Consider the following 18,136-nt stretch of genomic DNA (forward strand, 5'->3'; position numbering starts at 1 on the left):
GCAGACGCCAGAATCTCCACCCCATCCTCAGATGCAGAGCTGGAAGGTTGCGTTGGGGTGGCTACCACCCCGAGTTCCTTGGGCTTAGAGCTCTTCTTCTTTGGTTTCTCACGCTGCTCCTTGAGTTTCAGTGGCTGGGAGGGCTTCACTGATTCAGTCTCCGGGACGGAGGAGGATCGCGAAGCCCTACGACCAGCTCATTGTGGGCACTTACGCCACTGTCGGTGGTCAGCCTTCCTGCTGGTGAAAACCTGGGAAGGGAGGGACCCAATGGACCCCTTGCGAGCGTGAGAAGCCGAAGAAGGTGGACACTTCTCAGGCTTAGAAGCGGGGACAGACGTCCCCGATGCATGGGATGGTGTTGCTCCTGAGGTAGGTGGCGCAGGAGCAACCTGGTGGGTAGAGCCCCCCACTGGCGAGGGGGCAGGAATTCGAAAAACTGATGGGGCTAGCACAGGCATTGTAGCAGCGGTGTAGGAAGATCTCATTCTCACAGGATGGAGTCGGTTGTATTTCCGTTCGGCCTCAGTATAGGTCAGTCGGTCCAGGGTCTTATATTCCATGATTTTACGCTTTTTCTGGAAGGGTTTGACGTCACATCGGTGGACCATCACCTTGACCTTTTCCGCTAATGTATCACCTTCGAAGGCCAAGATGAAGGCACCGGTAGCAATCTGATTTTCCTTCAGACCCCGATGAACGCGCCGGACGAAATGTGCACCTCGGCGCTCTAAATTGGCGCGCAGCTCGTCATCAGTCTGCAAAAGAAGGTCCTTATGGTAAATAACTCCCTGGACCGTATTTAAACTCTTATGGGGTGTGATCGTAACGGCAGCATCCCCCAACTTGTCACAAGCAAGTAACCGTCATGACTGGGCAGAGAATGCCGTTTGTATCAGGACTGACCCAGAGCGCATTTTGGACAAGCCCTCCACCTCCCCAAACTTGTCCTCTAAATGCACAACGAAGAACTGAGGCTTTGTGGAGAGAAAAGACTCCCCATCATCTCTCGTACAAACTAAGAATCGGGGCGAATAACTGCTACTGCCATCCTGAGACTTACGTTCTTCCCACGGTGTGGCCAGGGAGGGGAACGTTTTCGGATCGTACTTCTGAGCATTAAATTGTGCCCAAGAACACTTAGACTGCTGGCGGCTGGCCACCAGCGAGAGACGACGTACCACGCTTCATTGCGGGTCATCCACCCTGATGCCACCTACTCTGACCAAGGGCCCTCCCCATGGGCGCCACCCAGCCTCAGCAAGAGCCACCTGGCAGGATGGCTGTTGCTGGGAGTCCCGATACCCCAGGAGGATAGGCATCTACTCCTTGGCATACGCGGGGAGTTAACGGCGCAGGCATCAGTAGAGCGATCCCTGTGTTGTCAGGGGGCTACAACCAACAGGGTACATGGCAGCCCCACCACAATGGACTGGCTACCGTGCTGCATTTTAGGTGGCATGTCGTCCATGGTTTTCGTCTGTGCAGAAAGTGGCACTGCACATCGCATGGCGGAAAGTGCATGCAAGAACGGATCCATGCCCAAGAGATAGAGAGCGGGCGGGACTCCAATGCAACGACGAATAAGCTGGCGAAAGATCTCAACGCAAGATGGACACAATGCACCATGTAAGGCGCCCTTCCCCAATCGGCTCGCTCTTCGGAAAAATTTTGAGATATGGAGGTCAAACCCGACAGGGGACCATCATATAGGACCGAAACGTTTGAGACTCCTTTTAGTCGCCTCTTACGACAGGCAGGAATACCGCGGGCCTATTCTTGCCCCTGAACCCGCAGGAGGGGTAAAAACACAAAATGCAATATCTCAAATACAGAGTGAAATGTGGTAGGGTGCTGGTTTCTAGTGGTAGTATGATGATGATGAGTCCCATACTTCTTTACAGAGCGTAGGGGAGCGACGCGGGATACCCGCGCCGCCTTACCAGGCAAGGTCCTAGTGGAGGTGGTTTGCCATTGCCTTCCTCCGACTGTAATGGGGATGAATGATGATGATGATGATGAAGACAACACTACAACACCCAGTCATCTCGAGGCAGGAAAAATACCTGACCCCGCCGGGAATCGGACACGGGACCCCGTGCTCGGGAAGCTAGAACGCTACCACGAGACCACGAGCTGCGGACAGTGGTAGTATACCGGGCCATAATTTTACTGACAAATTTAAATAAAAATAAACCACTTCATTGTCACAACAAAAAGATCTAACATTCTCAGCAACTACCACCAGAATTTAATTTACTAGTGACTTTTTAATATGGAAGCAAGGCAACTAGTGGTAGAATTAACAAAACCTCTAAAATAACATTTAGCAAAAGATTTAAGGAAAGAATCTCAAGAAAAATTTTCAAACGTCTCGGTATTACATCTCTCAAAAAAAAAAAAAAAAAAAAATTCTGGTGACTTGGTATTAAATTTGAGCCTTAACACAATAGTTTAGTAAAATAAACAATGTAGTGTTTGACAGTACATTCCATATTTAAGCCTTAGAAACCTAGAGAAATAATTAACAGGCATTAACATCCGACATCCTCTGACAAGTGAAACATATTGCATCTAATTAGGAAAGACAAGCAGTCCATAAAACACAAACAATTTTTCGTGCACAGAGGTGCCCATTTAGGCTCAAAATAAGTTCATCCCTTTGTTTGTTAACAACACTCAACCTGGGTGGCCAATTGAGTTTTTAGGCTCTCGCTTTAGCCCTGCTAACACAGAAAGTAACCATTTAGGATTGACCATTCCTTTTACTGAGGAGCCTTTCAGCGGAACTCACAATATAAACCACATGTGTAGTTAATCTGCCCTGTAAAAGATAAATTACTGGTTACCATTGTAGTGAAAAAATGCGACACCAAAACAAAATGGGAAAAGTTTGTAAAAAGAGAGCTGTGCGCTGAGATCACGACATGTACTGCTTAATTTAGATAGCACCAGTTACCGTTGCCAAACCCAGGCAAGAGGATTCCACACCGAGAATTTAATATTAAAAAATACACAGGAAAATAACTTGACTGTGATCACTTTAAAATTTCCCGGAATCTGCTTTACAGACGACGACGGATAAACAGGATTGTAGGTAAGAAAACAGGCCTTTTCACTTGAAAACTGTAATGATTGTGACTGTAATTGAATGCTCACCATAATTTCCATCGTGCAGGAACATAAGAAAACATCTGCCCGATTAATGGCTGCTGTCGGTTGAACATATCCGGCAGTCGCCGTCGTGTTCAATCTTTTGCAACTGGTTGACAGGTAACCGACCTGGCGCCACAGTGACCACGTGCTTCTTCCGAAAGATCCAAACTCACACATAAGTGTTTGCACAAGTAGTATATCGAAATTACTTCTAAATCGGCCAGTATTCACTGATATGGCCAACACAGGGCATAACGCATATCGCTCTGATTAACATTTCAAAAGCAGCAGTGAGGCAAGAATCTTGTCTGACACGACGCCACTGCACTTACTACCCGCAGTCGCCACACAAACTGCTCGACGCACGATCACTCAGAGAAAAACCACGTCTCTACGGTAGCACTTTAATCGACTTAATCTCCTCAATGCGCTTCCCTCTGGAGGCGGAAAATCGCTCTTACTCCACCACCGCCATTGATGCTGCCAACCAGAGGGCTCTATCGATGTTAAATCACCATGTCATGATGTAACCGGACGGCACACAGACTTTTTCAATAACTACTGAAATAGATCTATTGGGAGTTTATTGTTTGCATTTCTAGACTTTTTACATACTTTGGATGTCTCAAACGTTAAGCGACAGTTTTGAATCGCCTTTGGTCAGACTAGTTCTGTCGCTGGAAGAAGTGCTTGTTCTTCCATCGCTGCTTGGCAGCGAGGAGTGCGGAAGCTCTACCGTTCGGGTACTAGTGAGACAGACGCCGAGCAGAGGATTTGTGGCAATGTAGACGTAAGGTTAAGTGCATGTGTTTAAGTAAAATGATTTGTGTTTGAATATCGTGCAACAGGGGAGAAGGATTTGTGTAGTGATTTAGAATGAAAATAGTATGAATAAGAATGAAGGTGATATATTTATTTTTATTGGAGCTGCAGTCCCGAGTAGCTATAATCGTTGTTGAATGAGACATCCATATCAGGGGCGTTTAGATTTTTCATTAAGGACTGAGTAATTTTCGCTGCAAAGCATTTTTTATATTTATTAATGATTTGTCTAATATTTGTGAGAGTAAAAGTTTGTTGTCAATGTTTCCTTTCCATATGCAAATGATATTGTAATATGAACTGCATGTAACTGACAACATACGAGATAATTCCAAACACAGTTTTTAGAGAAATATTTCATCTAAGAGCATTGTCCACACCCTGAAACCGAATTTTTACTTAAAGGAGTGTCTTACTCATCGATGTGTATAAAAGAGTTTACTTTTTGTCTCGAGCATTGCACTAACCTCTCAGCCTCTGTAGTTAGAAATTCGCAGCCGGTGCACAAAAAGCAGCAAGCATCACGTGCCGAACTAATTACATTACGAGGTCAGATATTTTCACTTCAGAATCAGTTTGCTACGAAAATTATCGATGCACAGGGATCATTTCATAAACAGCATTATTAGGCAGATCATTTATGCACAGGGATCACTTTGTTTAATTAAAGAGGTTAACAGTAGAGTTCAGGATTTAATCAGTTTGCACATTTTTTTAGAAATATTATAAAACAGAGCCAGAGTCATGTTGTGTTCTCGCAGGCCAATATATTTTGTTTCGCTTGCAGTTGGAAATTCAAAGTCACCCAAAGCTAAACAACTGCAAAGTTACAACTAAGCTAGTTGAAAACCAAATGAAATGAAAATAAATTAGTAAAGGAGACCTATGCGCTATTTATCAAATACTGATTGATGTTTCTGCTAAAAGTATCTGAGCAGTCTGTATGAAACACTGTTCGTAAAGTCTTCGTAGTATTCACTTATTAACTGAAATCCTGTGTAAAATTAAGTTATTACTATTCACTGTCAAAACATAAAAGCACCTTTTGTAAGGAAATATAAATCCTTCTTTAATGTTGTTGCTAGTTTGAGTTTACGTGCATTCAAGGTTAAATATAGTAAAGACATAATTTCCCTTTACGCAATATTGAAAGCATTGGCTTCAAGAGAGGCATTGCAGCCATGCAGTTAATTTTCTTGCTAGTCATTAAAATATGCTTATAATATTTTCCTATGAATACAAGACATATTAGTACAAACACCAATATGGTCACTCCGCTCGCGGACTTTCTGATGCATAGTGCAATAAGAGTATATCAAGTTTTCAGACATCAAAGAAATCTTTTTCCCTTACTAAGGATACAACATACTCAGGGTTCAAATTATTTACGAAATAAAACTTATTGGTAGATAAAACTTTGCTCCGCACATGAACCTGGGACCTTTGCTGGGGCATCGCGCAGGCTACGCTTATACCATGCCTCCACTACATTATTTCTTCCAGGCGTGCTAGCCCAGCAAGTAACGCAGGACAACTTATGTGAGGTGATGTGATGTACTGGCGAAAGTAAAGCAGTGAGGAGAGTTTGTGGAACGTGCTTGGGTTGCTCAGTTGGTGAACCACATACCTTCAAAATAAAATGTTACTGTTTTCGGAACCTGGCCACACACAGTTTTAGTCTGCCAGGTTCTTATAATTACTGAAGTGACTGAAGAAGAGTTTCCTTTGATGGACTATATTAATTGGGACGAATTTTGAATTGTGTATATTGTTAAATAAGTACGGCAGTGGATGAATGAGCTTGAGTTTCGTGTGAAGGAAGTGAAATCACTGGGAATGACATTCAATTTTACGAATGACCTATCTAAAGCGGAACTAACCGCTAGATGATGTCAGAGGCGGGCACACCGGTACAAAAGGAAAAAGGGAATACTGTACTGTCAATACAGAAGCAGTAACAACAGAATATTTCGGCGAGGAGTGCTCAGTGGCTTCAAACGTGGTCTAGGCATTGGATGTCGCTTGAGTAACCGATTCATCTGAGGCACTTTATCACTTTTAAAGCTTCCCAAGTCTATAGTTAGTGATGTGACTGTGAAGTGGAAACGCGAAGGAATGACCACAGTCAAACCAAGATCACTGACAGACAGCGACAATGGAATATTGAGGAGTATGGTTGTTTAAAATCACAGTGTGAGCAATCTCTCGTGAGTTCCGAGGGAGACCGTTAGTCCAACCAGCATAATGATTGTGCATATTGAGTTAAAAAGAATAGGGTACAATTGTCGAATAACTTCTCATAAGCCATACATTACTGTAGAGTGACGCCACTAGACAGTGGAAGACTGGAAATGAGTAACTTGGAGTGATCAATTACGTTATACATTGTTGACAATTTTGTATACCCCAGCAGTTCAGATACAGGTTGCTCTTCTACGTTGTGTAACAGTTTTACACCTAGACTGTCACCAGTTCTAAAGGAAACTAAGATGTTACTTTCACAGAATAGGTGTTCCATTTGATCAGATATTCTGCCACAACTAGGAAGGACAGCATATTTGATCTTCTTTTGTCATTTATTTTTTTAAGTGTTATTTCTTGTCTGCCCTTATTTTCTTTAATTTTTTTATCGTGTAATTTGTCAACTAATGTGGGTCATATCTGTTTTTACCTGCAATATATCTCAGTGTATATAGTTCCGCTGAAATATCAAAACAACTCTGTCTAGCATTAAATTAAGAAACACACGCCTATACATGACAGGATGTCATGATTCCTGGTGAATAATCACATCCATCTCGGTAAGTTTTCTATAAATATTAAATTTATGTCTGCATTTCTATGAACCCTACAATCAAGAAAATTAATCCCCATGTTATCTTCAATCTCCACTGTAAATGTTATTGATGGATGTAAACTATAGAAAAATTGATTCAAATTCTGAAGGTGGTAGGGGTAAAATACAGGGAGCAAAAGGCTATTTACAATTTGTACAGAAAGCAGATGGCAGTTATAGGAGTCGAGGGGTATGAAAGGGAAGCAGCGGTTGGAAAGGGAGTGAGACGGGGTTGTAGAATATCCTCGATGTTATTCAATCTGTATATTGAGCAAGCAATAAAGGAAACAAAAGAAAAGTTCGGAGTAGGTATTAAAATCCATGGAGAAGAAATAAAAACTTTGAGGTTCGCTGATGACATTGTAATTCTGTCAGAGACAGCAAGGGACTTGCAAGAGCAGTTGAACGGAATGGACAATGTCTTGAAAGGAGGGTATAAGATGAACATCAACAAAAGAAAAACGAGGATAATGGAATGCAATCGAATTAAGTCGGGTGATTCTGAAGGAATTAGATTACGAAATGAGACACTTAAAGTAGTAAAGGAGTTTTTGGTATTCGGGGAGCAAAATAACTGATGATGGTCGAAGTGGAGAGGATATAAAATGTAGACTGGCAATGGCAAGGAATGCGTTTCTGAAGAAGAAAAATTTGTTAACATCGAGTATAGATTTAAATGTCAGGAAGTCGTTTCTGAAAGTATTTGTATGGAGTGTAGCCATGTACGGAAGTGAAACGTGGACGATAAATAGTTTAGACAAGAAGAGAATAGGAGCTTTCAAAATGTGGTGCTACAGAAGAATGCTGAAGATTAGATGGATAGATCACATAACTAATGAGGAGGTGTTGAATAGAATTGAGGAGAAGAGGAGCTTGTGGCACAACTTGACTAGAAGAGGGGATCGGTAGGTAGGACATGTTCTGAGACATCGAGGGATCACCAATTTAGTATTGGAGGGCACCAAGGAGGGTAAAAATCGTAGAGGGACACTTTCGCTGGTTCTTTTATTATTTGCTTTGTTTTACTATTTCTCGCGTAACAACTCATATATTAAATGAAATATGTTACTACGAAAAGAGCCCCGAAATACCTTTTAGTGATGCTGTGCCGTGACTTCCTTGGGATCATTAATTTTCAACAAAAAAAATATTATGTTCTTATTCTTCTGGGTCTGGCTTTCTATTAAAGGAACATTTTTTCGTTACTGTAACTCACTATAAAGTTCAACATATCTTCCCTACTTTATAGTTATTGAAAAGGTTAATGAAAATTACTTTGTTATGAATACTGAAGTTACAGTTCGCAATGATTGTTCAACATCAAAATTTTGCAGTGGATTTTTGTTAACAGTAAAACACCAATAAGTACCACGACTAGCACAAGAACATGAGACTATTATCGGAGAAAAAGACGTTTTTACTATAAGGTTTGCCAGACCAGAACTAAGCACAGCAAGATTTCTTTTATGTTATGAAGGTAAATTATCTTTCTTGTATTGTTAGTAATATATTATCAGCAGCCCGCGTCAACCCGCAAAACACATCATAAAATCTGCTGCTCTGCTCTGCAAGTCCGAGAGCTGAAAGAAATAATTTTAATTCGCTATTACCTTCCCGCTTCTTTGCGGTATGATAGATTTCATTTAATGCAGTTTGAATGCGCCGCGGAAGCGGCTCGTTCGTTCGTAGCGCAGCTCTTCACCACGAATAATATTTAAATAACTGAAAATGTCTTAAAGGGATGGGATAATATACCAGGCAAGCTTATTACAAACCATAATGCAAGGTTTCACTAAGTAACTCTATTCAAAACATTTAAATATATTAATTATTACACACCTTTACAATGAGTACGTATGGCGTACGTATCTCAATCTTGACAAAAGAATGCTACGCTAGCGTACACTATCACGACACAGGCCATCCTACTCACGTAACTCCAAGAAGACGACAGAGAAATTAATGTTCGTTCTGTATTATTTATACTAGTCACACATTCTCATCTTTGTTTGATATTTAATAAGTATCGTCTGTGGCGGTTTCAGTACTCGCCGACACGGATATTATCTAAAATAAATAAAAAAAAACAGTACATAATTTTATACAAGAACAAAACATGACACACAATGTTTTCTCTTTATTACATAATATGTCTTTTGCTAAGAGACGTTACAATCCCCCTGGCAGCAATTGACTAACGTTAAGAATGTTTGGCAATATGCTGCCACTAACGTCCGTTTTGTCCTTGTTTGCCACCTTATTAGGAATATTCACTGTTCACCTCTTTGCTCTTTTGCACTATAGTTTTAATTACACTTCAAAATGGTTCAAATGGCTCTGAGCACTATGGGACTCAACTGCTGAGGTCATTAGTCCCCTAGAACTTAGAACTAGTTAAACCTAACTAACCTAAGGACATCACAAACATCCATGCCCGAGGCAGGATTCGAACCTGCGACCGTAGCGGTCTTGCGGTTCCAGACTGCAGCGCCTTTAACCGCACGGCCACTTCGGCCGGCTAATTACACTCTTTATGGTTTTCTCACACTTTGCGAGGTGACCGTAAACCTAGTCCCAGGGTCATTACAGTTTTCTGGCTCCCTCATTCGGGCTACGTGCGGTCAGAAAACATGGGAAAACTGCGCCGGAGCCATGGTCATCTCGCCTGGTTTGTCTTAAAACACGATTTGATTGTTCATCAAAAAGGTTGGAATTTATCCAATGTTCACAGATAACAAAGGTTATTTATGACAAAATGTTAAACTTTTAGACTCCTTGTTAAAAATGTACCTTCTACACTCTTTCACATTCGTGATAATATTTGTGTTCTGTGTCACACTGAAAGTCAATCATTAAACAGTTTTACAGTAGTGTAATGGATTGTCGCTACGCTTACTCACGACAAATGTTCTACCATGGTATGTAATTCGTGTCAGTTTGCTTCACTAATGTGACGAAAACATATAACAGATATCACCGAACAAATGAATATTATGAGTTTACACACAGTAAACTAAAGAAAAAAATGTTTGTCACGTAATTTCGTGTCCAATAAATCATTTTCATATTAGTACATTAACAGCGTAGTTGGTAATGTTCGGTTGAATGTCAACAATGTCGTATGGAACGGGCGGCGCGATACAATTGTTGCGTAGCGTCGTCTGGAACACGGCGTGCCAACGACTGCTGGGATCGACGATCTGCTCGCCGTAACAGCGACGGATTGTTGGGGTGGAACCCGTGCAGTCACGAACCGCGCCGAACCATTCACCAATGTCGGCGTGTTGCAGTTGTTTCCCGCGACCGGCTGGCTGGCGGCACGGTACCCATCTCTGCTTCTCCGCATGGCTCCCCGTCACAACGCATGAAACAAATATTCCACAACGGTGTACTGTTTTTAAGGATACAGATTATTCGCTGTGGAAGAAAATGCAACTTAGTTAAAAGCGTTTATTGTTCAGTAAGCCATCGTTTCACTGGTATGCACAGGATGTTTTGGCGTGATAACGGGTTTCTTGTGGCTTCACAAGTGAATCGCATTGTTACACTGGTATTTAGGGTTCGTCACACGCACTGTACTACACACTTTCATTTGTTCTCATGGTCGATACGCTGCCAGAGCGTCTCTCAACACGCTTAAATGTTTTGGTTCACACACTCTAAATGTTTCCGTCGAGCGATGTTTGTTTGAATCGACTCTGAACGGATCACTAACTACCGTTTTACACACAGTAAATTTATTGTTCGTTGAGCACTGCACTATGACAGTTAGTCACTCAACACTTATACCGACGTATATATCGGTGCAGATACAACAGTCATTTTCTGTCCCCGCTACACACAATATTCCGTCCTTTCCTAGATTGTTTATGCACACAGTTTATTTTTAATGCATATCAGCTGTTCTTAGCATAACCACTCTCGTCTACATTGAGTCCATTGTGTTTACCATGTCATTACACACTTGTAGTATTACTACTAGGCATATATGGCTTTTTTTTGTAATTAGATAGTAAATTGAAAGGTGTGTGATTTTTTTGTACATAGTTTTCTTTCCCTTTTTCGGTGTAGCTCGCCAGGTTATCACCCATCTAGCAAACTGATTTTACCATGTGTGACAGCTGGACTTGGGCATATTGCTCAATAAAAACTTCATTTAGTACTAGTAAATTTTTTTCTTTTTAAATAATCTGTCCTACAGGACTGCAGTGTAGTTTCCGCGTTGATTGACTTGATTCGCGTACCACGTAATTAATACTTAAGGACATGTACCAAGTATACATGCTTCAATTGAAGCATCGATACATACAAAGCGTAGGTCACACGGAACGGGTTTGTCTTTGATTGAATTCTGCTCCAGTGTCGTTCTCAGATCACTATTGGCAGTAACGTTACATCACATAATTGTTTCGTACTACAAAATCAATTTTTGTCCAGTAGACACTCTCTCTCGGGGCTCATTAATTCTAACACAGTTACACCTGTTACATTACTATATGAGATGTCATCATTAATTGTACTTACTTACTACAAATGAAAAATGATTCAAGAAATTAATTATTATTTTATCAACAAAAAGATTGTTCATTGCTTGATGAGCATATAGTATTTTAATGACACTAATTGTCTATAAACAAAGTCTTCAATTTGCATGCTATTGCTCAGTTTACAGATTCTACTTTCATGCTATGCTTACTTATTTATGTTTTACTTCCTTAACTATGCTTAGTTTTCCCGAGGAGAGGTCGATCACTGCGTCCCTCTCACGGAGAAAATCTACTCCCAGAATGCAGGCCACCTTTAACCCTTTAACAATGAGGAACGAGCTCACTATGGCTTCGCCCTCCTTACAAATCTCCACCTGCACCTGGTACTTAACTAATTGGCTCTGTGCACTTATAGCTCCAGACACCTTGCAATTATTATCCGGGTAAGTCGGTATGCTACGTCGTTTCCCCAGCGCTTTAAACAATTCTGTACTCATTACACTCACTGAGGCACCTGTGTCGATGATTATATTCACTGCAATATCATTGATTTTCGCTTCTATCATGGCTTGCACATTTTCGTTGCTATCTTTCTTACATTCATACGGTTCGGTCAGTAGATCTTTATCCATACTGATACCGTCGTTGTATCGCAGCATATGTATTCCAGGCATATTATTGTCATTGGTGTTGCTCTCACTCCACCCCTCGGCCAGCGATGGAGAGCATATCGTGGCCGATTCTAGTTTGTTGGATGGCTTGCTTGCGAGGTACTTGGACGGCTATTGTCCGCGACCTCTACTATGTGTACGTTTTGATTTGTAGGCCGCCACGACTGCGCAATAGGCGCGTTTTGCAGTGGTGGTCTGTTGTTATCGTACCGGTCATTACCGTGCCGCTCTGGGCTTGGACGCTGATTTTGATTCCAATTGCGATTACTGTCGCTGTAATTGCTATGCGACTGACCTCACGCATTTTTCCAGCGGTTGGTCCCTGGCAGTCCGGAATCGTACCGGTCGTCAAATCGACTCTTTTTATTATGGGATGGCTGCCCATACCCGTTCTGACTTCTACCATTATTACCATTTTGCGAATGCTCTTGCCGCTTGTTACCACCCCCACCATTTCCATGGTTGTGGTTTTGTGCACTATTATTTCTGTCATGTTTACACCCTGATCCATTGTTCCGTGAATGATCACACGCTGCTTTTGCGTCTTCCTGGATTAAGTCTATTGAATCTAGAACAGACAGGAAATGTTCCATGTCGGTCTCTGGTACGTGAACTAATTTCTCTTTGATATGAATGGGTAAATGTGATTTCAGGAGTCTTATTATGTCTCTTGGTGAGATCGGCTCATCCCAGTAGCGCGTCTTGTTTATATACTTCTCGAAATACCGTCTCAAATTCCCAAGACGGGGTGAGTACGGTTCGGGATTGTATACTTCTTTTCTTAGCCGCTCTTGTATACAAGGCGACCAGTATTTCGACAAAAACGACCTTTCGAACTGTTCATACGTCATGCAGCTGTCTGCTACTTCCGTAGTCCACAACGCTGCATCACCCTGAATGTATGACATTACGTATTGAATTTTCTGTGCTTCGTTCCACACACTAGGCAAGACATTTTTAAAGCTTTTTCTGAATACTACTTGGTTTACTGACTTCTGTTCAGTAGTAAACGTTTGAAACTGCCTATATTTGATCAAACTTTCCTCAACCAACATTTTTGGACTATACTGGTTTTACTCCTGGGACATAGGCCGTGTGCTCCGAACCGAAGTTACAGCTCTTCGCATTATCGCCTAAAGATTCACCATTGTTGCGTCGCGTATAAGTTTGTGCGTTGCCAAATACATTGGCTGTCGGCGACGTGGTTTCATGTTCAAGATGTTTGCTGCTTTGTGCTAAACCCTTTTCCAAGTCGGATATCCGTTTGCTAATATTCACTTGCCACTGCGGAATATCCTCACTGAGTATTTGTTTGATGGTTTGCACGTCGTTCTGTACCTGACTATTTACTGCGGTACTGAACGATACGGAATCTCTATCTGCCATGGCTGCTTGTACCTTAGAATTAATATTTTTATCGATCTCACTCTCCTTCGCTTCTAGCCATGAGTTGAATTCGGTTTCAATTTTAATCGCTTGTTCGTTCCACTTCTGCTCTACAAGCTGTGTGGAATCTATTTCTAGCTTTTCTAATCGGTTGGCTAAGACACCTATCTCGTCTACAATGTTAGTGTTCGCCACTTGCAGGTTGTTGACCTGTCCAGTCAACTCCTGCACGGCCTTAGGTATCGACTCATAATTCTGTTTCATACAGGCAATCTCTTTTTTCATAATTTCTAACGATTGCACAAGTTGCTGGTCCCGCTCAGCTTGCTGGCGATCCCGCTCAGCTTGGTGTGCAAGGAAATTTTCCGTTAGCTGGCGATCTCGCTCAGCTTGCTGTGCGACGAAATTTTCTGTTAGCTGGCGATCTCGCTCAGCTTGCTGTGCGAGAAAATTTTCCGTTAGCTGGCGATCTCGCTCAGCTCGCTGTGCGAGAAAGATCTCAATTTTTTCGTCCTTTTCAGCTTGTTGTTGCGCAAATTTTGACTGGTAATCCAGCACGCGCTCTAATATCGCCTGAAGTGAATACCTACCAGGCAGATTACCACTCTCCGGTTCCTGCTTTTCTGGGGGTGGTGCAATTTCTTTATCTACATCTCCTTGAGCACTGGTGGGCTGCGGCACCACTTCCTGTGCCCCTGCCCCCACATTTTCGCATGGTATATCCTCAAAGAGAGTACTTGTACTGCTTAATGCACCCGTTTCTACATTTCCTGCACTAACTAATGGCTGTTCCTCAGTATCCATATTGCTCGGACGTTGACTACGCAATTTTACCATATTCATAAATTACCTACTCGAACACAGGATCTGACAGTTTTGCCACTTGCACACAAAATATGTTACGTTTGTCTACAATGCACTGCACACTAAAAATTACTATCTACACTCAACTTAGCCCTGTCATAAATACTAACGTCAAACTACACACACCACTAGCGATATGAGATCACTTCACTGGAGTTAAGCTTCTACAAACAGGACAACTACACTGTAGTCTTACCTTTAGTTTATCTGATTTCGGGGTTAGGCTTCCCCCGGATTATGTAGTCGTTACAGTTTATCAGTACTATCAGGATCTTTTCCTCTGACTCGCTTGTAGTGGCGCGTTTTTTCATGAAAATATTTTTGTACATTCATTAATACATGGCATTAATCATGAGACACATACATACATTTAGCACTAAATACATACATGTATATAACAATAGACAATGAAAGAAAACACATAAAACATTCTTATTTTCGTGGCCACTGCAAATTCCGGCCCCACGTTTTTGGGCGCCAGTTTCGATGGCTCTTTTATTATTTGCTTTGTTTTACTATTACTCGCGTAACAACTCATATATTAAATGAAATATGTTACTACGAAAAGAGCCACGAAATACCTTTTAGTGATGCTGTGCCGTGACTTCCTTGGGATCATTAATTTTCAACAACAAAAAAAATGATGTTCTTATTCTTCTGGGTCTGGCTTTCTATTAAAGGAACATTTTTTCGTTACTGTAACTCACTATAAAGTTCAACATATCTTCCCTACTTTATAGTTATTGAAAAGGTTAATGAAAATTACTTTGTTATGAATACTGAAGTTACAGTTCGCAATGATTGTTCAACATCAAAATTTTGCAGTGGATTTTTGTTAACAGTAAAACACCAATAAGTACCACGACTAGCACAAGAACATGAGACTATTATCGGAGAAAAAGACGTTTTTACTATAAGGTTTGCCAGACCAGAACTAAGCACAGCAAGATTTCTTTTATGTTATGAAGGTAAATTATCTTTCTTGTATTGTTAGTAATATATTATCAGTAGCCCGCGTCAACCTGCAAAACACATCATAAAATCTACTGCTCTGCTCTGCAAGTCCGAAAGCTGAAAGAAATAATTTTAATTCACTATTACCTTCCCGCTTCTTTGCGGTATGATAGATTTCATTTAATGCAGTTTGAATGCGCCGCGGAAGCGGCTCGTTCGTTCGTAGCACAGCTCTTCACCACGAATAATATTTAAATAACTGAAAATGTCTTAAAGGGATGGGATAATATACCAGGCAAGCTTATTACAAATCATAATGCAAGATTTCACTAAGTAACTCTATTCAAAACATTTAAATATATTAATTATTACACACCTTTACAATGAGTACGTAATGGTGTACGTCTCTCACTCTTGACAAAAGAATGCTACGCTAGCGTACACTATCACGTCACAGGCTATCCTACTCACGTAACTCCAAGAAGACGACAGAGAAATTAATGTTCGTTCTGTATTATTTATACTAGTCACACATTCTCATCTTTGTTTGATATTTAATAAGTATCGTCTGTGGCGGTTTCAGTACTCGCCGACACAGATTTTATCTAAAATAAATAAAAAAACAGTACATAATTTTATACAAGAACAAAACATGACACACAATGTTTTCTCTTTATTACATAATATGTCTTTTGCTAAGAGACGTTACAATGCCCCCTGGCAGCAGTTGACTAACGTTAAGAATGTTTGGCAATATGCTGCCACTAACGTCCGTTTTGTCCTTGTTTGTCACCTTATTTGGAATATTCACTGTTCACTTCTTTGCTCTTTTGCACTATAGTTTTAATTACACTCTTTATGGTTTTCTCACACTTTGCGAGGTGACCGTAAACCTAGTCCCAGGGTCATTACAGTTTTCTGGCTCCCCCATTCGGGCTACGTGCGGTCAGAAAACCTTGGAAAACTGCGCCGGAGCCATGGTCATCTCGCCTGGTTTGTCTTAAAACACGATTTGATTGTTCATCAAAAAAGGTTGGAATTTATCCAATGTTCACAGATAACAAAGGTTATTTATGACAAAATGTTAAACTTTTAGTCTCCTTGTTAAAAATGTACCTTCTACACTCTTTCACATTCGTGATAATATTTGTGTTCTGTGTCACACTGAAAGTCAATCATTAAACAGTTTTACAGTAGTGTAATGGATTGTCTCTACACTTACTCACGACAAATGTTCTACCATGGTATGTCATTCGTGTCAGTTTGCTCCACTAATGTGACAAAAACATATAACAGATATCACCGAACAAATGAATATTATGAGTTTACACACAGTAAACTAAAGAAAAAAATGTTTGTCACGTAATTTCGTGTCCAATAAATCATTTTCATATTAGTACATTAACAGTGTAGTTGGTAATGTTCGGTTGAATGTCAACAATGACGTATGCAGGGGGCGGCGCAAAGCAATTGTTGCGTAGCGTCGTCTGGAACACGGCGTGCCAACGACTGCTGGGATCGACGGTCTGCTCGCCGTAACAGCGACGGATTGTTGGGGTGGAACCCGTGCAGTCACGAACCGCGCCGAACCATTCACCAATGTCGGCGTGTTGCAGTTGTTTCCCGCGACCGGCTGGCTGGCGGCACGGTACCCATCTCTGCTTCTCCGCATGGCTCCCCGTCACAACGCATGAAACAAATATTCCACAATGGTGTACTGTTTTTAAGGATACAAATTATTCGCTGTGGAAGAAAATGCAACTTAGTTAAAAGCGTTTATTGTTCAGTAAGCCGTCGTTTCACTGGTATGCACAGGATGTTTTGGCGTGATAACGGGTTTCTTGTGGCTTCACAAGTGAATCGCATTGTTACACTGGTATTTAGGGTTCGTCACACGCACTGTACTACACACTTTCATTTGTTCTCACGGTCGATACGCTGCCAGAGCGTCTCTCAACACGCTTAAATGTTTTGGTTCACACACTCTAAATGTTTCCATCGAGCGATGTTTGTTTGAATCGACTCTGAACGGATCACTAACTACCGTTTTTACACACAGTAAATTTATTGTTCGTTGAGCACTGCACTATGACAGTTAGTCACTCAACATTTATACCGACGTATATATCGGTGCAGATACAACAGTCATTTTCTGTCCCTGCTACACACAATATTCCGTCCTTTCCTAGATTGTTTATGCACACAGTTTATTTTTAATGCATATCAGCTGTTCTTAGCATAATCACTCTCGTCTACATTGAGTCCATTGTGTTTACCATGTCATTACACACTTTTAGTATTACTACTAGGCATATATGGCTTTTTTTTGTAATTAGATAGTAAATTGAAAGGTGTGTGATTTTTTTTGTACGTAGTTTTCTTTCCCTTTTTCGGTGTAGCTTGCCAGGTTATCACCCATCTAGCAAACTGATTTTACCATGTGTGACAGCTGGACTTGGGCATATTGCTCAATAAATACTTCATTTAGTACTAGTAAATTTTTTTGTTTTTAAATGATCTGTCCTACAGGACTACAGTGTAGTTTCCGCGTTGATTGACTTGATTCGCGTACCGCGTAATTAATACTTAAAGACATGTACCAAGTACACATGCTTCAATTGAAGCATCGATACATACAAAGCGTAGGTCACACGGAACGGGTTTGTCTTTGATTGAATTCTGCTCCAGTGTCGTTCTCAGATCACTATTGGCAGTAACGTTACATCACATAATTGTTTCGTACTACAATGTCAATTTTTGTCCAGTAGACACTCTCTCTCGGGGTTCCTTAATTCTAACACAATCACACCTGTTACATTACTATATGAGATGTCATCATTAATTGTACTTACTTACTACAAATGAAAAATGATTCAAGAAATTAATTATTATTTTATCAACAAAAAGATTGATTTTGATGACACTAATTGTCTATAAACAAAGTCTTCAATTTGCATGCT

This window comes from Schistocerca nitens, chromosome 7 (assembly GCF_023898315.1).
Source record: "Schistocerca nitens isolate TAMUIC-IGC-003100 chromosome 7, iqSchNite1.1, whole genome shotgun sequence".
Classification (NCBI taxonomy): Eukaryota; Metazoa; Arthropoda; class Insecta; order Orthoptera; family Acrididae; genus Schistocerca; species Schistocerca nitens.